General features: G+C 43.6%; 1 long non-coding RNA gene across 1 annotated transcript in view; it reads right to left on the reverse strand.

The window, feature by feature from the left end:
- LOC123583536 overlaps positions 1–14,305 on the reverse strand; it is a 53,651-nt gene extending 39,346 nt beyond the window's left edge. The window contains exons 1-3 of the long non-coding RNA XR_006704928.1: positions 14,191–14,305; positions 12,590–12,675; positions 2,369–2,443 (exon numbers count right to left, since the gene is read on the reverse strand). This is a non-coding gene — a long non-coding RNA (uncharacterized LOC123583536). The remainder of the gene's footprint in view (positions 1–2,368; positions 2,444–12,589; positions 12,676–14,190) is intronic.
- Positions 14,306–23,999: the final 9,694 nt, after the last annotated feature.

The following is a 23,999-nucleotide window of genomic DNA, read 5'->3' on the forward strand; positions in this document are numbered from 1 at the left end:
ACACAATGTTTTAATTTCTAACTTTAGTCTTCATGTCAGTAAACTTAAATTCTTAATTCCATAAGCAGACACTTGTGAAAAACTTTTCTTCATTTGTTAATCAGGAATCACCAAATTTTTGAGCTCAAAGGGACCTCATCAGTTGACTGATCTAATATACACACCTGAACTCTCTCCTTGCTATGCAAAAGTAGGAAGACTCAAGTCAAGAACCAACCTGTGTACTGACATAAATCCAAAAAACAGGGTTTGATTACACGTTACTGAGAGGTAGCATTTCCCAAAACATATTTCAAATAAAACTAGACTTTGGAGATAACATTTTTAAAGGATTCTGCGGTCAAACAAGTTTTACAAGTACAGGTTTAAAAAGGTTTTTTTTCTTTGTATTTGATTTGAAACTATCAGGCTTCTCAGAACATTTAAGATACCCATATAAGCATCAAGAATATCCAACAAGGAAGCAAAGTATGCAATATAAAGTGCACCAAAACTCCCTTTTCCCCCTAGAAATATCCATTGTGTCATAGGATGTGTTCCCAGCTTACTGTAGTGAGCACAGCTTAGGAAAAGGAGCTATAAAGTTTTCAGCTGCAGTGAACATCTGAAATTTGTAGTAGCTATTGGCTTCTATTCATAGAGGTGGAATATCAATTTGACCTTGAGCTTCCTAGCAGCCAGTGCGACAAGCATTAATCACATGATCAATGATCACATAAAACATTCACGACGTTCATCAGATGAAAACAAACAGTTGTTCCAGAAGTGTCAGCTGTTCCCGGTACTTAGAACTGAATGGTATGGCCACTCGAGTGTTTTCATAAAGAGACCAGGAGGACGCTTCAGCTACATCTCCTTTAGTGCACAAAATACAGTTTTATGGGCAATCTTATAACATCTTTTTATGGAGACCAATGGCACATTGCCACAGGGTAGTTCAGGAGAAGTAGCTTCACAAGCAGTCATACCATGTTTTACGTGATCATAGCTCTTAATTTAAGTCTAACTTAACCCAAGACTCAAATCCCATTCTCCAATCAACCAACTATGCCCGCCTCCAAAGGTGAGTCCTTTGCCTATGCTGGGTTTGAACTAGATGGTACCTCAAGTCCAGCTTCAAAGTTCGAGAGGTAGGTAAGTTTTATTACTTTGCTTTTCACAAAAAAGTCAAAGTTTCAGTCTCCTTGAATTCATCCTTGGAGGTATCTGTACCTTAAGTTGCTTACATTCATAGGCGTATGTGGAACACATCACTAAAACTTTAAGCCCTGGTAATGTGTCAGAAATTTGGAAAAACCAAAACAAAAAGGGAGAAACTGAGAATAAAGTGGAAGAGTGCCAAAAATAATCTTAGCTGCTTGAGCATTTCGCTTTAAATCAACCTTTAGTTCTTTAGGAGACTTTATTAACGATGGCAGTAGTAGTCATTTGCTCTAAATAATTTGTTCTAAACGAGCCTGTAGTTTCTTAGGAAACAGTAGGAGCAGCAACAGAAGCTTCAACAGCAAACACTTGGCCCTTCCAACCTACGAAGCCCTGTGTTATGTACAATTACTCTTTGAATGCTCACAATAACTCAAAGAAGTAGATACCATTCCTAACCAATTTACAAATGAAGAAACCATGACTCTGAGGGCTTGAATAACGTGCCTCAAGTGCTGTGAGTAGGAGCAGCAGGTCCAGAATTCAAGCCGGCTCTGGATCTGAGGTTTAACCAACACCCTCTACTGTTTCTGGGCCCCTGAGGTCAGAGACCGCTGACAGTCTGAGAGGTGGCCTCACTCTGGCTACATACTGCACATTAGAGCCCCCCGCCTCTCAAAATACGACATGGTTGGAGAGAAGACACGGGACTTTCTAAGGAAAGCAGCTCCTTAAGTGCAGAGAATAATAAAGGTTTTAATGATCAATGGTTATTATCCATGTAACAATTACCTGGAAAACAATCCTCCAGTTCTCTTGGAAAACTGAAGGTGGTTTCCCCTGTGATGATACACAGTCATTGACTTCTTGGGGAAAACCTGAACAAAGAGATCACCCTACAAGTCCACAGAGTACGGACTGTAAAGGGGTGGGAAGGCAAACTCTCCCGGGGAACAAAGGAAAGTCCTGGTTCCGCTCTCAAATGTCCATCTTCTGCATAGACCCCAGGTCCCCAGGCTGGCTTCCTCCCGCCTGACATGAAACGCTACATATGGTCTTTGTTCCAATATCTCCTCTTCCTCCTAGTCCTCCCCCCTCCCACATCCCAGCCCTCTCCTGTTTGGAGATGTAGGAGAGGAATGCATTTGAAGCAGTCTAGCACCACTCTAACATATAATCACATGTAATCACACATCCAGGAACAACGTCTCATACTTATAATTACCTTTCTTCAGAGGATCTCAAAGCACTTTTCAGACAGTGATTAATCACCTCTTCTTAGGTATTTTCCTCCTAAGAGCTGAAAAGAGAAACACAACAATTATATGTCTTGCCCTCTAAACTACCACCAACATTTCTTTTGAAACCACACCACATGTATGCACGTGTGGGGACTGAGGGGGCCGGGGAAGAGAGAGGGAGAGGGAGAGAGAGAGAGAGGTTTCAATGGTGACAAAGCAGTAGAATTCACATCCTGTCCTATGCTCACAGCGGGGGTGGGGCCCATGTCATCTGTATGCCATAAGTGTTAATAATCACGTAAAGTTTTCCTGCACATCATTAGTGAAATGGAATCCATTTTCATTTGTGAAATTGCCTGCCTTTTATTCATTTATCTTCTCTAAGCCTCCCATATCCTGACTTAGCAAAACCACCCTTTTCTCATTTCCTAGCCCATTTTGTACTCTTGAAGTGCAGGGCTTCCTTCATAAAGAACTCTGCATTTCCAAATTGGGTGACATTGTTCTTAAAAGTTGGCTACATTCAAAATCAGCAAAATTTGTGTGGCCCTCGACAGTGAACTGCAAACTCATAGTAACTGTCTTAATGAATATGGATGATCTAAGAGGCTAACGTTTTTTTAATGTGTATTTATTTTTGAGAGAGAGAGACAGAGTGTGAGCAGGGGAGGGGCAGAGATACAGAGGGAGACACAGAATCCGAAGCGGGCTCCAGGCTCTGAGCTGTCAGCACAGAGCCTGATGTGGGGCTTAAACTCACAGCTGTAACCTGAGCCAAAGTCGGATGCTTAACTGACTGAGCCACCCAGGCGCCCCTAAGAGGCTTTTATGCTAACTCTTACTTAGCTTGCCCTACCTCTTTGGTTTTCTCTCCCATCTGCCAAAAAAAGACCTGGGAGAAACCTGGGAGCCACTGGTGTCTCAATATTCATTCTGGCTTCCTTCTGGGAGCCCCGCCTCCAAACCCCACATGGCCCCAGGGGCTCAGCTTGGCCTGAGCCAGCCATTTCCAGCTGGTCCCTGAGAGGAGTATATCAACAGTGACCAAAGGGGACAGCTCCAGGCTGCAGAAGCCCACACACTGTGAACAGTAATTTCCAGCCTTTCCCAGCACAGAGAGACTGCAGTTGTAGCCTACCAGTCTCAGAATGTGCCTACTGGCCGGGAGTTTCCTAGCTTTTTGGTGGAGGTTTGTCATGTCTCTCTGGGGCCCGAGGATTGGCCTCCTCAGACAACCAAGCATTTGGTTAGTGTGAGGGGTAATCCAAATTATGATTAGAAACACATTACCCAGCTCAAGACTTACGTTTGGCCAGGAACAAAACCACATGCACAAATCCCTTATCACTTTCCAGGAAGAGGCCTCTCTTCAACTGGGATTGGGAACAACAGCCTTTTCTTGAACTTTTAATCTTTTCACATATTTCTAGATCCCTCCTTGAGGCACCAGCCTAGAGGCAGCTTCCAGCCAACCGCAGAGTGTTTGAGCACACTCAGCTGCCAGGGCAGCCAGGGTGTGTGTGCAAAGCATGGTCGTGAGCAATTGGAGGATCCAGAAAGGTAGAATTTCTGATTTTCCAATCACTAGCATTTGGAATCAAATACAAAGTGAAATCTTCTCTGGTACAGAATTAAAACTTTTTAAGAATATTTCATTTACCACCCTTAAAAGAAAGTTGGTCAGAAATTTTTACCCACTCCCGGCTATGAGTACCCCCCATCACTGTCTGTGTGTCTCTGTCTCTGTCTCTGTCTCTCTCTCTCTCCCTCCCTCCCTCCCTCTCTCTCTCTCTCTGACACACACACACACACACACACACCCATCTTGGCAGCAGCTGTAGCCAGACAGTATCTTCATCCTGGATGCCTTCTTGATTCCCAACACACAGCTGCCGAGTTGGCCCTCACTCACGCTCTCCAGCTGTTGTTTGCAGAATTAGAAGCTGGACAACTGAGGGACAAGAGGCGAAGCTGAGCTAAGTGAAGGAGGATAAGGCTAATATGCCCTTTTCTTGGAATCTCAAAGATCCAAGGACTGTGTTGCGGGGATCAGGACGAGCCATCCCGGCACCAGAGACCATCCCTCCACCTGCTCTCACCCATAAAACTGGAAACCCATGCTTTTCTTTAGGTGATTGAGGAAGCGAAACAACTTGCCCTTTCAACTACTATCCCTGTGATGACAACTCCCACATCTTCATCTTCAGCTCTGACCACATTCTTTATCTCCAGATCTGAACTTCCAGTATCATAACCAGACTCATATCTGGCCAATCCGTCAAATGCAACATGATCTGTTGTGAAGATCCCCATTCTCAGCTTAGCAGACATCTCGTCTTCAGTTCCCCTACTCAGTGGTGTCCCTCCCTGACCCAGTATATATGGACTTGAAACCTTGGGTTACCTTCAAAACCATCTTCTTCTCTACTCCCCCATCATTCTACCTCTCAGATCTGCCCTCTTATTTTCATTTCTACAGAAATGATTCTCTCACCTAAATTACTGTATTACTCTGCCTCGTTTTTGTCCTTTACCTAGGTATTTTTTCCTAAATAGCTCAAACTTTGTCCCCTTGCTTCCAAAACATCAATGGTTCTCCTTGACCTATGATGTTCCTGAACAAGCTTTTCAAGGACTGCCATAGCTTACCCACCATCTCACTTTTTTCTTCTCATCTGTCCTCGGATCCCTCCGTATCTTCCAGCCATTACAAATAACCTGTCTCCGCGGGACATGGCAAACACACCTTGCTGTTGCTCAGGCTACTTCATCAGTATGGGGTCTCTTTCACTCCTTTCTCAACGATTAACACTGAATCTGGGATCAAATGCTGCCTCCTCACCCAGAAAACCTGTTTCTTCTTCATTCCCATGATACTTTTTTTTAGAGTAGTTCACATTTCATATATACATCTTATGCCTTAGCCAGTCTATTCCCCTCATTCTTGTTTTTGTTTTTTTTTAAGTTTCTTTATTTACTTTGAGAGAGATAGAGAGTGAGACCATGAATGCACACAATGGGGGTGGGGGGGTGGTGGGGTGGCTCAGAGAGAGAAGGAGACAGAATCCCAAGCAGGCTCTGTGCTGTCATCACAGAGCCCTACACAGGGCTTGATCCCACAAACAGTGAGATCATGACCCGAGCCAGAATCAAGAGTCCAACACTTAACCGACTGAACCACCCAGGCGCCCCTATTCCCCTCATTCTATATACGAGAATACTGAGGCACAGTATCTGCATTTACTATTTACTTGCTTGGGAAACAGTTGTGAATTAAAACCCATTCCTAGAAAGAACAGGCCAACCCAACAAGTGAAACCAAGATAGGATTCATTTGGGGACAAACTGAAGGGGGGAAATGTATTGAAAAAGGAATATATGAGAAGGGTGCTAGGAATGGGGAAAGGCAAAGGCAGACCACCCCCTTGCTCTGGCAGTGAGGAAAAGGGAGGAGATCCACCCCACCCCACATCTCCAGTTCCCTCAGGGATCCACAGCCTTCACCTATGGAAAGAACCTGATTAAGCAACGTCCCAATGACTGTACTGTAACAGAACAAACTGAACACTGCCTTGGGGTTAAGAGTTAAGAAACCAACCCCTGAAGTGAGCTCACTGAGCCAAGTACACAGAGCCTTTTCCCAGAGATTTCCTTCAATGTAGTAACTCGACACTAAATCTTCCTTTGGTGCTGATCACATATTTAAACTGCGGTTCTTCTACTTGAAATATTCTTAAAGAAAAAGCCCCAGGGGACTGTTGATGAGAGTAATTACAAAGAAAGCAGGCACCCCAAGCCAAAAGTTTCTTCGAAAATGTAGAAAACTTATCAGCCCTGCTGAAGTGACTAGAAAAGCTTGAAAAATTGAGGAAGGCAATGAATTGTTATTATTTAAATTCATTCAAATCTTGTTTGCAGAGCACCAACCCTATTCACAGAAGCCACTAGATCTACCTGTCACACATCACACAAGCTAGATTGCAGTTATCTTCATCTTAGAAGCAAGGAAGCTGAGGCTCAGGAAGCAGGCATGTGAACTTACTTTGTCTTTTAGCTAGCTTCAATCTGTTCGAGGAGAGCCCACGGATAGCCAATTCCATTGTGTCCTCCTCGGTGTCAAAGAATAGTGTGTGTTCAGTAAATACTTGCTGAGCCTCAAAATCAAGATTTCCCGCCCTTTTGTGGAAGCCATACATTTGGTAATCTCCATCCTCTCTATCAATTGGGTGTCATCCCCCCTCGTCTTGGAGCTGTCACATGACAGTCAGAAGAACTAGCCCCTCAGACTTGCCCCTCAAAGAGCAGGAAGCTACTCAAGGAGCACCTGCAGCTGCCTCTGAACACCACGCCCTGCTGCCAGACCACGCCTCCCATGGTGCTCCCAGCCAATCAGTGAAGGCGATAGGGATTCGAAGCACGCTGTTCCAATGGGGAGAGGGGTCACTCCTCTGACGTCCAACTTTGGCTGGCCTCCCAGAACTTTCCCCAGGCTGCACCAGAATATATATGATGGTCCTCCCCACCTTCCTTTTTTCCCTTCTTCACTCTAGGATCATACTTGCTTCACAGTCTGATGACCCTCCCAACTTCCCGCCCTAATAAAATCTTGGCACGTTTAATCCTGTCTTGATGTCTGATTCTTGGAGGACTGGGGACTAACACATCCCAGTTTTTGCTCTAATAAATTGTTTATACTCCCCATTCACTTCAGAGTACTTGATGTGCACCTACTGTGTGTTACGAGACTGGTGCTGAACAACAATAGCATTATTCATGCCCTTAAGGAGCTGGTGGATTAATTAAATAATTACAAAAATTAAAAGGGGGGGGGGAGCTATGATAAGATTTAATAGGGGGAACCTGACCTAATCTATAGGATTGTGAGAGAATCCCCTAAAGAAGAGTGATTTCAGATGAGATCTGAAGGATGAGGAGGAGTTAAGAGGGCAAACATGTGGAGTATTTCAGGCTCATGGAACAGAAGGTGCAAAGGCTCTGAGACGGGAGGAAGCTCAACAAACAAAAGGACACAAAGGCAGAGAATGCAAAGCAATGAAACTGGGGAGGAAGGCAGGGCCCATTTCAGAAGGCCTTGTGGGCCATCTTGGGAATTAGGAAGATTATTTATTTTTCTACCGTGTGGTTCTTTGAAAGCAAGTACTGTGTAATGGCCCTCTTTCCTAGGTCCAGTATAATACCCGGCACAAAATAAATGCTCACTAAATATCTGTTGGATCAAAGTAATAGAAATCAATAAGGAAATAACTTAATTTTTGCATTATTATACCAACATCAAGGATGTAGCAGATTAGCCCAAAGTATCAACCAGGGAGAAGGTTCTGTATGCTGCTGACTGATTAAACTAATGATAATAATGACGATGATCATTCTCGGGCATTGAATTAATCCTTGAAGATGTGCATGCAGAGAGACACCACAGCAGTGGGCACTATGGTGAGTAGGAACGTGCTGGGGATCAGAACGCCTGGTTCAAATACTGGCACTCCCACCTCCTACCTGAGTGGCCTTGAGCAAGTTACCTAACATCACCACGTTTCAGTGTCCTCATGTGTAAGGCAGAGCTGATCACTCTACCTCCACTGGGGCGCTGGCAGGAAGACTGTGGGAAATCACTGTGTAAAGCACCCTTAGCAGGCTGCCTGGGGCATGGCATGTGTTCAATAAATGGTACCAATTGTTAGTATTCTAACATGGTTCTCTCTCTGCCAAGATAAGAAAACATTAGCAGGGAGATTTCCCAAACCAGGGTGAATTGTCGTAAACCATATGTCATCAGAACTGCGTGGGATCACTTTTGATGCAAGAGGCCAGCTTTGGGGACCAGCTGAGTGGGTTGAAAACCCTCAGGCCTGGCCAAGAGACCATGCCCAGACATGCACTTTACACACTTGGATTCCAAAACCCACACTAGTGCTTAAATATAGATCTGAACATCAGACCAGACAGTGAACCACTCATATGCAGATATGTGTAGTACCCTAACTTGGCGGGCAGCAGCTGGGGAAAGGACATGCTGCTTATAGGTGTTCTGTCCCGGAGGACAGAGGCTGTGCCTTTTGGCTTCGTTTCCGAACAGCAAAATGCAGCACCATGCGCAGATCTAGCTTAGCTCCTGCCTTTTGGATTTGTTTTTCTATGTTGGACATTGCAGTTAGAGCCAAGCTTAGGAGAAAATGCCTACGGAATCAAAAAGGATGAAAGGGAAAAACACCTGGCTCCCTCCCCAAGCACTGTCCCAGCTGGCTCTGGCTGCCTTGGAATGGGGCAGGGTGGCTGGGATGTAATTGCCCAGGCAGAGATATGAGGTATGCGGGCTACGTGCGCAAAAGCACACGCCGCCAGATCGGGAGGGACTCCACTTAGTGAGTGCCCATCTGATAACAACCTGAACCCTTAAGATGCCAGCTGCCAGCCAAACTGGACGTGTCCGTACAGTGGCATCCAGAGGTCCAGGAGACACAACAAAGGGCCTGTTATTGACTCAGTCCTGTGTTAGCATGTCACCCTCATCAAAACAAGCCTTGGGCCAGGCTGGCAGAGAGGCCGTATCCAGGAATTCCAGGCTCTAGAACGGAGACTGTCCAACTCTAATGGGCACTCCGATGGGAATTTCAATGTCAGTGGTCAAACATGACCTCATTAGGATTTGGCACTTGGGTCCCTATCTCCCTCAGAGTGTTCTTTTCTACGCCTCCCATTGTTACCAGGCCCCATGAGTGCTGGCTGTCTTGGTGCCCCTTCTTTAGGGCACAGCATCCATCAAGGCCTGAAACATTCCTTCTCCCCATTTCACTAGGACATAATAATATTCACTATGGCCAACACATGTTTACTACTTACATTGACCACTTACTGCTCTAAGTGCTTGACATAAATCTTAACTCATTTGCCTATCGCAGCAACCCTGTGAGCTGTGCACAAGTATCTTCCCACTTGACAGATGAGTAAACTGAGGCACCCAGAGATTAAATAATTTGCCCAAACTCACGTAGCTAGTAAAGTGGCAGAGCCAGGAAGCAAGTCCAGGTACTTTGGATCCAGAGTCCATGGTCTTATATATCATGTTATACTTCCTCCCTATCTGACCAATTTCTTATTGATTAAAAAACTTTAAAGGCATCATATTCCTAGGGCTGTTTTTCCAGAATGAAAAATTATAGGGGCTCCTGGGTGGGTCAGTCGGTTAACCGTCTGACTTCGGCTCAGGTCATGATCTCATGGTTCGTGGGTTCAAGTCCCACATCGGGCTCTGTGCTGATATCTCACAGTCTGGAGCCTGCTTCAGATTCTGTGTCTCCCTCTCTGCCCCTCTCCCACTCATGCTCTGTCTCTTTCTCTCTCAAAAATAAATGAACATTAAAAAAAATAATAAAAAAAAAAACTATACTCTAGTACAGAGCTAGGACTTCCTATTTTGGGTATAGCAGAATGGGGAAATGTTTATAAATGAAGAGAGGCTAGGAAGGAAGCTGTACTGCTTAAGAACTTGATTAATATTAATCATAATATTAATATTGAGAACTCTGGTATTTTTAGCCAAGTGAGTACTTGGGCAAAGTATCTCTCTGGGTACAAGTTCTGCCTTGGAGTTCCTTGTTTAAGAGAGAAATACTTAGCCCAGTTGGGTGCATGGTTAGGAAAAGGAGTTACTGACTGCTGGTTTGTTTATGGCACTGCCTCCCCACAGGGAGAAATCACAATCTTGCAAATCTAAGCTTCACATCTAAATTGGTAAACCATTCCCAGGAATTCATCCCAGAAGAACTCCTTGCAGCCATGGAAAGGAAGGAAGAGAGGGAACATTACTAAGCACTTACTCAGCTAGGATTTAATGCTCACAGAAAGTATAGGACGTAGTGGTTATTTTCCCCATCTTGTGGCCCAGAGATCTTATCTATTCATCCAACGTTAAGTCCAGAATGCAAACCCCATTCCAAAGGAGGGAAGGACTCTGTGCCAGTTCAAGCCCTACTCTTCCAGGAACCTTCCCTGAGTCCTCAAACCCACATCAGCCCCTCTTGCTTGAAACACCTGTATAAATTGTAATCTTTGCCACAATCTAATATTTTCTTACATTGTTTCATACTGGACCAGTCTTGTTAGCCAAACAGATTATACATTTTCAGGGGCAATGGATGTGGGTTGAATTTTATTTCAGGCCATCCCTGACTATTTCAGGGCAGGAAACTGGGAGAAGTAAAGACCTAGAACCACAGCCTGGTCTCCCTGATCGAGGGAGTCAGTCACTTCCGCCCCAGAAGGGGCCAGCTTGGCTTTACAAATTACTATAGCATCGTCTGGTAGCTGGTAACAGCCTTCATGTTACTCTTGTCCTTTAAAACTCGTTGCAGTTGGGTCCAGACCTTGCGAAGCATCCCTGAATGTAAGTAACTATGACCGCACTGTCACTGACTTGGATTTGGCACAGGAGAAAATGTAGCCGAGTTTTCCAGCTTGCTTCTGCTTTACGATACAGCCCACCATGCTGCAGGCCCCTCTTTCTGGCATACCACCAGCCAACATGAGACTAAGGTCTAATCTCAACGTTCCCTGAGACCCAACACTTCGGACTAGAAATAATGCATTGCCACACAGCAGGCACACTCAGACATGTCTGCGTCATCACCAAGGCAAAGCTAACATATATTTCAGGAGAATTTACAAGGCAGAAAGCACCCTCTAATTTAACAAAAAAACAAGAGGACTGGGTGTTTCCTTTCTTTCCCAAAGCTAAGACACAAAAGCTTTTCTCACATTAAAGAGCCGGAACCCACCCAACCTGATTCTCTCCTCTCAGTCAAGGAGCACATCATCGTCAGCAACAGTGACGGAAGGCATACTGAGTCATGTAAGAGAGGCAACGAGCGAGACAAAGGTATCTTCATCCTACCACCTCTCCAGGATATGGGATAGCAAAGGGGTTGTCGGTTGACTGCTTCAAAGGCCAGCAGGTCAATAGTCTATTTCATGTCCCCTGGGAAACTGAGTATCACCTCATACCATGATTAACTACAAAAACAGAGCAGGGACCAGCACAGACAGCTCTAAAATATGATGGTAAAGACTCGCCATTTTAAGATAGATAATGAAGCCATTTTACACTTAGCCCTTTTCTGATCCCACCTCTTTTCATTAAAGCTTTTCTGTCCCTCTCTGTCTTCTTTGGGGACGATTCCTCCAGTCAGTGATTCCACAAGAATATGTCAGGGTATCTGCATGTATTACAGGGCAATGATTGACAGCCTCTCTCCTCCTCCTCCTGGGTTGTATAAGCATCTTAAACGTAGGGAATTCTCTTGAGTGGGACTCACAATTTCAGCTCATTCCAGACTGCTGAGTGGTGAGCTCTGGTTCCCCTCAAATCCTTATTTCTCAGCTGCTTCCTCCACCTGCCCCTAAAGTCCATGATAAAGGACATTTCATAAGTCAGGAGTTCCAGGTGATAACCACAGCTTTTCCTGTCCCTCTTCTTATTGCGGTCCCCTCCAATTTTGTCTCAACTGTGGCTGTTCTTGGTGTAATGCTTCCCAGGGATGTGTGTGTAGCTTGGTCAAGGAGAAGGAACTACAGACAGAGGGAGACTCCTTGTCCTCCTCTTCCCTGGCACTGTCCACATCTCTCCCTAGCTCATCCACCACGTCTTTGGAAGAAAGCTGTCCAGAACCGCCTTCCGGAGGCCATGGAACTAGCTCAGTTGTTCTCAAATGATCTGTAGTGAAGAGCCAGTTCATTTTCTTTGTAATTTCCAAACCACGATGAACTACAACTTTTGTAAAATAAAAATAAATTGCTAAAAAAGAGTTTAAAGTAAAAGGCATGCAAAATATAAGCCCAACTTTTTTTTATTAGGTCCAACAGTTATAAAATTATGCTAGCATGTTCCTATAAAAGTTTCTAAACACTTGCTCTCAACTTCTTACCTTGTTCCCAGACCAGCACAGGTGTGAGTAGCCCTGCTCTAACTTGAGGGCTTTGCTACTCAACCACCTAAACCCTGAACCTCTTATCTATGCAAGGTGAGAGAAGAGCCAACACCTCAGCAGGTTATTGACATCCCACATCTGTATATTCCAAGGTCTTATTCCCAATTCTTCCTTAGGTTCTAGAAATATCTCTAACATTAGAATAATGCTGACTTCCTCAGGAGATCTGTCTGCACTTCTTATTACTAATTTAGACCTTACCTAATCCTAAGGCACCTTGGAGAGCGATGAAGGAAATGTAGGAGAAGGAACAGGCAAACACTGGCAGGTCACTGTCTCAGGCCATCCTGTGTAGAACAAACCAATGGGTATTTTGAAGAGCATCTTCAAAACATGTGAAAGGTCTGAGAATGGTTATCATTGGGTCTGGGAAGTCATGGCCCACCCAGGCTTGCAGTAATGCCAGTGCCAGCTACACAAACAGTGGCTGTTTGTTCAAAAACCTGTCACTGGAGCTATGGTGGGGAGCGGGGGAGAGGGGGGCAGTCCCTAAATGGCTACAGACAGGAGAAGAGGGCAACCTTCTTTATAGCATTCTAGAGGGGCTGAGAATCACGTGGGAGGCAACAATGACCCAGTTTAAATACTTTCTTTACTTCCAGAAGAAGCAAAGAACTGTCAGTGTCCATCATAACAAAGGACTGACTGCACGTTAGGAACAAAATTGGGTATGATGCCCTTTTAGTAGGAGGAAGCTGGAAAGTGAGGTAGGAAATATAAGGTGGGGCAGAGGACTCCATTTCTTTGAAACAATTTTAAAAACACCTCTATTGGTGTATAAATGGCATCCAGTAAAATTTGCATATTTACAATGTACAACTCGACAAGCTGTGACATACACACACACTTGTGAAGTCATTACCACAGTCATAATAATGAGCATACCCATCACATCCCAAAGTTTTCCGGTGTCCTTTTATAAAAAATCCCTGCCTCGTACTTATTCCCATCCCACCTACAAGGCAACCACTATCTGTCACTAGAAATTAGTTTGCGTTTTCTAGAATTTTATAGAAGTGTAATCATACAGTATACACTGATGTTTGCTCTGATTTCTTTCACCAGCAAAATTATTTTGAGATTCATTCAGGTTGTTGTATCTACCACTTTGTTCATTCTTTTTTACTGCCGAGTAGTCTTCCATCGAGAAACAATTCTACGTCGCAAGCAAGGTTAGCCCATGACCAAGATTTTGAGGTGTTGAAGAAAATTTATGAAGATTTGGGCTTTCCCTTAAAGTGGAGCTTGCTGCTCCTATCTTGGGAAATAAACCACTTTTGCTTCAAAATTAAGGAGAATAACAAAAGAAAAATCAGGCATTTGAGATTCTTAAATGATAAAAAGGATTTTGTGATATGCATGGTCTGTGGACTATGAGAAGTAAGAAGAAAGAACCTGAGAAACCAGGGACCATTATTCCTATCCAAGATAATTCTCAGCCTTCTTGACTTTCAGTATTTGATTCAGTTTGTTTTTTCCCTGGTGGTAGGAAATGTTCTGGAGAGAATGTCCCCATCACAGTTATGGCTTCGCTTTTGGAGTCACCAAAATTCTGCAATCACAATTAGAGTTACCCATTCATTCACCCACTGTACATTTCTTAGGTGTCTTCTGTATGCTGGGCATCATACTGGTGATATAGAGACAAGCAAAAGACTTAAGGAAGACTTGGTTGCTGATTTCACAGAGTTGTACAGTGTGCAGGCTTCATGGATGATTATTTTATGACAGATTCCTTCACAACAAACAAGAGATCAGAGATGGCAAACGGGTCAACATCGTGGGTGGGGTCAAGCTCTTACCGTCATGGAGACTAGCAGACAGGATTGAATGTGGGGACACCTGGGTGGTTCAGTCGGTTAAGCATCTGACTCTTGATCTCAGCTCAGGTCTTAATCTCAGGGTCATGAGTTCAAGCCCCACAGAGGGCTCCATCCTGGGCACGAAGCCTACTTAAGAAAGAAAAAAAAAAATAAGGATTGAACATGGATGTGGTGGCAGAGGAAGAGTTCTGGTTCATAGACTATCAGGAAGTACAGTGTCCCATTGGCAGTGACAGAGAATTCAACCCCAGCTCCCCCATATGGGGTAGTGGGGAAGATAGGAAGATGTAGGGGATATAAGGAGCATGTTTCCTGTCCCCTCAAAATAGCCGTGGACATGAACATTATTGTTTGCCCAACCAAAAAGGAGAGGAACCTATTTTTCTAAATAAGTAACAGTGTTCTAATAGAAGGTTTCATAAAAAAGCAGACTAGTATTTGCTCCCAATCCTTCTCCCATAGAGTTATACTAAAAGAACACAAGTGGAAAATAGCGGGATACAAAATTGAATGAGTAAGATGATGATTACAACAAATCAAATAACCAACCTATTCTTTGGAAGGGAGGGCTAGGGTGGGGAATGTCCAAAGAAAACACCAGAAAAGTTAAAAAAACACTTGTTTGTGCCTTCAAATTTTCTTTAGTGAGTATTGTGCCATTGAATTTTTGAAGAACTACTTTGAAACACACTCTTCATGGAAAGTCATGGATTCTCAGCCAAGGGAAACCAAAGTCAGTAGTCTGAACATGCCTGCAGTCTGGAAAAAGGCCTGGCCATGGAGGGACTTCAGGGAATCCAGTGACAGAGGAAGGGTGAGACCTTTCAGAAGGGTCTCTCTGCCAGCTGAAGGCTCCAAGGTAGTAGAGAGTGAAGAAGGGGAGCAATTGGAAGTGGGGACTGGAGTACAACTAGAGAGCCCCACAGAGGCAGGCATGAGCATATAGACAGTGTCAGAAGGGCCAGGACCAACGAGGCCAGGACCTGAGTGGGTGACCATGAGAAAGTAACTTCATTGAGCCTCAAGATCCTTGCCTATAAAATGAAAAAGCTGAGGCACCTGGGTGGCTCTGTCAGTTGAGCGTCTGAGCCTTGGTTTCGGCTCAGGTCACGATCTCACAGTTCATGGGTTTGAGCTCCATGTCAGGCTCTGCGCTGACAGCACGAAATCTGCTTGAGATTCTCTCTCTCTCTGCTCCTCTCCCTCTCTCTCTCTCTCTCACACACACACTCTCTCTCTCAAAATAAATAAATAAACTTTAAAAACAATGAAGAAGCAAAACCGGATAGTCTCTAACTTCCCTTCTAACTCTAAACATGTAGGAATCTGAACTGTAAGATTCATTTCAACACTTATCCATTGAAGACCCTGACTGTATATGAAGCACTGTGGGTCAACAACTGCAACCATCCTCTTTGAGTTAGTTCACATCCATCAAAAACAATTAAATGCTTGTTACTAAGTGTACAGTGATGTATATTTTCTAGAAAAGGAGTTGAACAAAAGCAGTCACTGATTACAAAGCCTAAGACAGCCAATCCACCTCCTTTACAACGTGACAGTCCATCTGGTTAGGGACACAGAAAAAGGGATTTTCCAGGAGTCATAGAATGGAAATTGACCCATACCTCAATGGGGAGATGCCAAGGCATTAAGAACATGCCAGCTGCCCTTATGGGCACTGCTATTGGAAGAGGTGGTCCCAACATACTCCCAAAACTATCTCCACTTACCACTCTTGACCAAAGTTAGACATAAGTTGTTGTCTGTTGGTGAGGAATGTGAAAACTCACGCACAGATGGGTGGAGCAGGAAACGGAGGGAAGGTCAGAGAGAAAACAAAGGGGTTTCCTGTGATGAGTCACTGCCTTCTGGGAAACGATTTCAGAAGCCACCACAATATCCCCAGCACCTGTCCAAGGCTTGTATGCTTTACTGAAATAAAATGTGGCAAACGAAGCAACAGACCACATCTGAGAGCTGACAGGCCACATACAGGGCAGAAATCTGGGAAAGAGCCAGGCCAGCCACATGTGACAATTTGCACATCGCCTACCAGAGTCTCCAAGTGGGGAGACTGTGGGTGGGCTGAAGATACTCAGTTCGAGTTTCCCTTTTCTTTAAATTGAGCAAACTCTATGCCATTCTTTCCTCTGATAGAAGGAAAGTCACAGCTTGGATTTTCAGATAAAGATTTTTCTTCTATTTTTTCCTACTGCCTTGTGATTAAGGTCAATGCAAATCAAAGTTTCCAAGTGTAAAAAGCTTGCTGAATTTCAAAAGAAAACAAATTTGACCCTAATTCTGGGAACAGGAATTTTTGGGCTCCACGTGGGATGAATTCCTTTTCTTGGTTTGAGTTGAGTTGAAAACAAAACCAACATTTATTTCCTCATCCATTAAAAGGGTGAACTTTATATGCAGTAAGGTAAAAAGCATATAAGCAGTCTCAGGCCACTGCTGGATAGTATATACAATAAAACCAAGAGAGTAAACCAAGACATAAGAAGACACAGGAGTCAGAACTAGGAGATCCAAATCAGGAGAGAGGAGGGAAGTCCAAGGTAATGGTGAGGAAAATACGTAGCAGTTCTGGAGAGCCACCAGTCCTGACAGGGGAAGGGAGACAGGAGCCTCTAGAAGGCTTCTCTCTTGAGAAAAATAATAATAGATCAAGATGTGATTAACAGTTATGTGGGAGAGCTCTGTATAGAAAACAAAGCAAGTAAACCAAGCAAATGAAAACACAAATAAGTCAAGTATTAACTCCAGGGGCAAAGAGTTACATAAAATAGGAAGAACAATCCCAGTACCCTATAAGGCTCAGCCTTAATGATATTTACACGCCTGTAGAAATGTGATCACTGAATGTTCATTTAATCCATATTACCAGTATTATGACCATATTTGGAGAAAGGGAGGAAAGGAAGAGTAAGAGACAAGGGGGACACAAAAGTAAGAAACCAAACCATCATACAGAGAGGAAGTCAATGCATAATATCTAAACCTGAAAAACTGACAAGCAGCAGTATAAGCTTGTTATTTAGAAAGTTTTAAGATTTAGAAGTAGTTGCCTCTGAGATGGAATCAAGTATGGGGTAGGATGGGCATGGAAAACATTTCTTGATTTAAGAGTTGTATTGTTTTGACTTTTTTATTACATACATACATTACTTTGGTCAAAAAAAAATTTTAAGAGTTTACTCTAAAGGCTCTTTTCTACCCTCTCCCTGGACCAATGCAAAAAAAAAAAAAAAAAAAGAAAGAAAACAAGGAGAAAAAAGTATGTTATAAAAATTATGAGTTGTATGAGACCATACTGATAATGATATATATTGTATGCATAGAAAAGAATGCAAAATGGGGGCACCTAGGTGGCTCAGTCAGTTAGGCATCTGACTCTTGGTTTTGGCTCAGGTCATGATCTCAGAGTTCATGAGTTCAAGCCCAGCATTGGGCTCTGCATTGACAGTGCAGAGCCTGCCTGGGATTCTCTCTCTTCATCTCTGCCCCTCCCCCACTCGTTTTTTTTCTCTTTCTCTCAAAATAAATAAACAAAAACTTTACATTTTTTAAATTGTATTAATGTTTATTTTTAAAAGAGATAGAGAAAGAGAGACAGAACACGAGTGGGGGAGAGGCAGAGAGAGGAGACAGAATCCAAAGCAAGCTCCAGGCTCCGAAGCTATCAGCGTAGAGCCCAATGCAGGGCTCAAACTTGTGAACCGTGGGATCACGACCTGAGCCAAAATCGGACCCTTAACTGATTGAGCCACCCAGGCACCACAGTAAACAAAAAATTAAAAAAAAAAAAAAAGAGTAAAGATAGAAAAGAATGCAAAATGGCATACATCAAGGGGTTAATAGCGATCATCTCTAAGTGGCAGAATTATAATTTTTTCTTTTCAAATTTTATTTTCTTGATCTATATTTTATTCCATATTAATATATTTAATAACATTTAACAAGGATCATATACTGCCTCCATAAAGAAGAAAAACGAATAAAGCCTTTAAAAAGAGAAGGAAAAGAAGAAGAATGGAAGAAAGGCGTAGGAGGAGTGGGCTCAGGTTCAGAAATCAGGCCCTGCCTCTTCCTAGGTTTTTTATTTTAGGCACGTTTTTGTCCTTTTGGGACTTTAGATTCGTCAGTCAGAAAATGGGGATACTGTTGCCTACGTTGTCTCCCTAGAGAGGTTACTACAATAGTTGTGCAAACCCGCCCAGTTATGAAGCATGTTATTAAACACAGTAGATGTGGTAAGGGCCATGGGAAAAACATGCAAAATGAGGGCCCCTTTGTACTTCATACAATCCTTGATGGCATCACTGCCCTTCTTCCCTAGAGATGTTCACTCACTCAGAGCTTCCTCACCCCACCTCAGGGAAATCCCTTGGAAGCTCCTCCCTGAGAGAGCTGGCTGGAGGATGAAATTCAAGGACACCTGCTTTGGGCCTCTCCCCATTTCTTTACTTTCAGGGGCAGCCTTGCTAAAACAGATCTTCTATCCCCACCCTTATTCAGAAACCTCCCATTTTCCAGGATACACTGACTGGCCCCTCATTCCCCACTAGGCCCATTCCCCAAACTGCTCCTGTTCCCACTCCCACCTGAACCTATCCCAGCTGGATGCGCCATATTGGCATTTTGCACAGGTTCCTCAGAGGAACAAAAGGGTGTTCCTCCTAAGACCTCCACCAGGATAAGACATCTTAATCCTGAGGATATTCCCCTCAGAACTGGGTTGCTTTGAAAGGCCCAGGATTCAGGCCCAGATTCCAGAAGAGACTTCAAAGTCTACAGGGAGGAGGTGAGTATATTTAAAAACTAATTTCTATCCAAAGCCTTGGAAGTCAGGCAGTAGCCCTCCACATAAATTGTAAAACCTGAACCACCAACCCATGCTCTGCCTTGATGTTGACCATCAAGAGTAAAGATAGTAAAACAATTTACCCTGCATTAGATACCCAGAAAGGCTCTAAATAGAATCCTGAACTAGGAGTTGTCAAAGGATCCAACCCTCAGTCTCATCTGTACCTCTGACTAGGCATGAGATCTTGGTGAGTCATTAATCTCTTAGAGTCTGTTTCCTTATCTATAAAATGAGACAGTGACCATGCTGGTTTTGTGCTTAAGCCACAATCCTCTCCTAAATGTGTGTCCACAGCTTCTACCATCTTTGGTTCCTTTGTTGTTTCCAGCGCTGCCTCTTACCCTGTGGTCTACCCTCGCATTTTGCTTTCCCTGCTGTCTTTATATCTCTTAGCCCTTTTGCCCAGTCTCCAGGGTGCAGATCAATACGCCCTTGAGCTAAAAGGGAGCAAAGCTGCCTCTACCTCCCCAGGGCTCTCAGACATCAAGGCCCTTGGCTTCCCCCATGGGATCCTGCCTTAGCCAGCTGTCCTCTAAGGGCAGGCTACCTGGAAGTAAGAGCTACTGAACACGGGGAGGGACAAGACACCTGGGAGCTGCTACCAGACCCTTGATAGAATGATGAGATTTTTTTTTTTTTTTTTTTTTTTTTGTAATCTCAAGGCCCTCTCTTTATACAGAAAAGATTTCAGAGAGCTACTTTGATTTCTCAAATTTAATCCTCAATCTGCTAAAGTTACAAACTTAAAAATCTACATCTTGGAGCACCTGGGTAGCTCAGTTAAGTGTCCAACTTTGGCTCAGGTCATGATCTCACAGTTCATGGGTTCAAGTCGTGCATCGGCCTCTGTGCTGACAGCTCAGAGCCTGGAGCCTGCTTCAGATTCTGTGTCTCCCTCTCTCTCTGCCCCTCCCTCACTTGTGCTGTCTCTCTCTCTCTCTCTCTCTCTCTCTCTCAAAAATAAATACACATTAAAAAAATTTTTTTTAATCTTGATCTTCCTTAAACTTTTAAGTTCAATTTAGAGATATTATTAATCTTCATAAACGTAGCAAATGTTAATCACATTTAAGAGATTTTCAAATTAATGTTTGATTCCATTTACAGATTCAGTTTATGAACCTCACTCATTTTAAACCATGTGTATGTTTTTAATATTTAATATATAAATAATACATGTTATAATTTAAATATTAAATTATTATATACTATTAAATTATAAAATATACTTAATACATGAATATTAATATGTAAGAGATAATATACTTAATCTTTTATAAGTACATCAATTGTCTAAAAATCTCTTACAGCTCTAATAAAATAAACTTTAAAATGTGACAAACCTGGGGCGCCTGGGTGGCACAGTCGGTTAAGCATCCGACTTCAGCCAGGTCACGATCTCGCGGTCTGTGAGTTCGAGCCCCGCGTCAGGCTCTGGGCTGATGGCTCAGAGCCTGGAGCCTGTTTCCGATTCTGTGTCTCCCTCTCTCTCTGCCCCTCCCCCGTTCATGCTGTGTCTCTCTCTGTCCCAAAAATAAATAAACGTTGAAAAAAAAAAAATTTTTTTTTTAAAAAAATAAAATAAAATGTGACAAACCTTACAGTCTCTCAAATATTCTAATACTGATAGTAACTTTAGAATGTTTTAATTTAAAACTCACAAACCTAGGGGCACCTGGGTGGCTCAGTCAGTTGAGCCTCTGACTTTGGCTCGTGTCATGATCTTTCACTCTATGAGTTCAAGCCCCACATCGGGCTCTGTGCTGACAGCTCAAAGCCTGGAACCTGCTTTGGATTCTGTGTCTCCTTCTCTCTCTGCCCCTCCGCCTCTCATGCTCTGTCTCTCTCTCTCAAAAATACATAAACATTAAAAAAATTTTTTTAAATAATAAAAAAATAAAAATCACAAACCTAGATCAATTTCTTAATTACATATTTTAAATTGGCATCTAAAACTGACCATTTCTCAAATGGGCTAATTTCCCTTAAATATTGCAAATACTTAAAATTCTAAATATATACAAATTAACAAAACTAAGATGCTAAGCCAGAGTCCAGTTTTTACATTACGGTTCACCCTTGGTGGTTGGTGTATGGTCTGTGGGTTTGTACGAGTGTATAATGACATTGTAACATAAACTGTGGACCTGGAGGGATTATGATGTATCAGGGCAGATTCACCAATTTTAACAAATGTACCACTCTGCTGGGGAATGCTGATAATGATGGAGGCTATTCATGTATAGGGACAGGGCATATGTGGGAAATCTCTGTACCTACCCCTTAATTTTGCTGCTCTAAAACTGAACACAAAACTGCTCTAAAAAATTAAGTCTTAATTAAAATAAATTGCTTACCCTCTAAGAAACAATGCCAGCTTAAATAATCCTGGGTTACCCTCCCAGGAAATTTTGGGGGTGCCGTCTCAGCTGGAATTAGTTTGTTAACGACCAGAGAGGCCACTGATGGTGACACCACAGATCCCGGCCTCCATCCCTCTGTCCTGTCAAAGCCTGTTTCTGAGTCGCCTTGCCTCACAGCCTACCTCCCCCAAAATTCAGGTAGCTCCTTAACGGATTCTTTTCTCTCCCAGTTTACCATGTCCTTAGTTTCAACCAGGCTATTTGCTGATCCCTTCTATCCTGAACTTTTTGTTCTCATTCTTTTTTTTTTTTTTTTTTTTAGCACCCCAGCTCTTACAGATACTTCAGTGCCACTGTAAAGAATCCCTCACCGTTGTGTCCCACTCTGCTTTCCCAGTTCCAAGTTCATGCCACTGACAGGTGGAAGAAGGTGGAGCAGCGAAGGCACATTTAAATTCCCAGACGGCTTTCACCATAGCACCCTCCTCTCTATAAAGATCAGGAACCAAGCAGAGAATGGATCATTGCCCCTGCTCTGTCTCTCCATAGTGGGACCACCTCAGCCACTTCTCATCCTTAGGACCTCAGGATTCTCTCTGCAGAGTCCTGAGCACCTACCGGAGTCCAGGCACTCCTGGGTCAGTTCACAAACGCGCTGATCAGGTTGACAAGATTTTGCTCCTCTTCCTCTCTCTCTCATACACACACACCTCTATACAACTGACCGTCTGTGGCCTGAACACAGAACTTATAATCATTCCCATTAACTCTCATGGGGCCAGGGAATTCCAGATTGAAATCCCTAAGCAGTCCACACTAATTCTATCATATCATTCAGCTGTTGACAATGGTGCTGTCTAACCTATTTCCTTTTTTGCTTTTCTTTTATAGTGCTCTTACTTGAATACCAAATAGGTTTTTGCTCCAAGGCACACAAGTTGAATGACTAGTTTAGAAGAGACCATTTTAGAGGTTGGGGGTGGGGAGTAACTTTATAAAATAGACGTGGCAAGTCTCCCTCTTCTGACCAAGAGGGAACAGTGGTGCAGAAGTGTGGTGCAACAAAAGGGTACTGGACATGGAATTGGACAACTTGGTCTCCAATCCCATTTCTGCTACAAACTATGCATCTTGGGCCCAACCTGGGTGAGCCCTGGTTCCTCCACCTCTGACACCACTGACATGAATCCAGGGGCACCTGACAAGGATGTTTCCAAGATTAAATTTAAAAACATGCAACACACTCAGGGCACCTATATGGCTCAGTCAGCTGAGCTGAGCATCCCACTCTTGATTTCGGCTCAGGTCACGATCCCAGGGTTGTGGGATCGAGCCCCATGTCAGGGTCTGTGCTGAGCACAGAGCCTGCTCAAAATTCTCTCTCTCTCTCTCTCTCTCTCTCTCTCTCTGCCCCTCTACCCCGGTCTCTCTCTCTCTCAAATACATAAATTTTTAAAAACCCTCAAATCTTTTCTTCAGTTGCTACCAGGATCTGAAATTCTCCTGGTTTTCCTCCTGCCTCACCGGCTGGTCCACCTCAGTCTTTGCTGGTTCCTCATCTCCCAATGTCTAAAGATTCAACCCTTAGATTTCTGCTTTCCATCTCTACTTACTCCCTTGGTGATCTTATCCAGTCACACGGTTTGTAATACCATCTGTAGGCTGATGACTTGTACATTCCTATCTCTAGCCCAGAACTCTCCCCCTGAACTCTTGACTCCTATTTCCACCTGACTACTTATCATCTCAGCTTAGGTGACAAACAGGCATCTCAAACTATACTTTCCAACCCCACTCTCCTGCGGCCTTTCCTTGTTCAGTAAATGGCAATTTCATCCTTCCAGTTGACTGGATCCAAAGTCATGTAGTCACCCATGACTCATCTTTTTCACACCTCCTATCCATTCCATCAGCAAATCCTGGAATGGAGTTATAACTTCAAAAGATATCCTGAAACAGATGGCTTTTCACCACCTCCACTGTTACCACCCTGACGCAAACCAACAGCATATCTTACCTGGATTCTTGCTAGCGTTTCCTAAGTAGTCTCCTTGGCTCTGGCCTTGCCCCTTCCTCACTCCTCAGGCTATTTTCAACACAACAGACACAGGGATCCTGTTAAAACCTAAATTAGATCATGTCAGGGGCTCCTGGGTGTCTCAGTCGGTTCAGGGCCTGACTTCGGCCCAGGTCATGATCCCACGCTTCGTAGGTTCGAGCCCCGCGTCGGGCTCTGTGCCGACAGCTCAGAGCCCGGAGCCTGCTTCAGAGTCTGTGTCTCCCTCTCTCTTTGCCCCTCCCCTGCTTGCACTCTGTCTCTCTGTTTCCCAAAGATAAAATAAAACATTTAAAAAAATTTTAATTAGATCAATGCCATTCCTCTTCACAAAACTGTCCCAATTTCTACCTATCACATTCAGAGAAATAACTGTAATGTATCACTTACTAAAATATGGGGGGATCAGACCAGTGCATGCTTCATAGAGTTGTTGTGAGGAGTAAGAGTCACTATGTGTAAAGCACTTAGAACTAATACTCATTGGGTGTTTCCC

This window comes from Leopardus geoffroyi, chromosome B3, assembly GCF_018350155.1.
Source record: "Leopardus geoffroyi isolate Oge1 chromosome B3, O.geoffroyi_Oge1_pat1.0, whole genome shotgun sequence".
In the NCBI taxonomy this organism is placed as follows: domain Eukaryota; kingdom Metazoa; phylum Chordata; class Mammalia; order Carnivora; family Felidae; genus Leopardus; species Leopardus geoffroyi.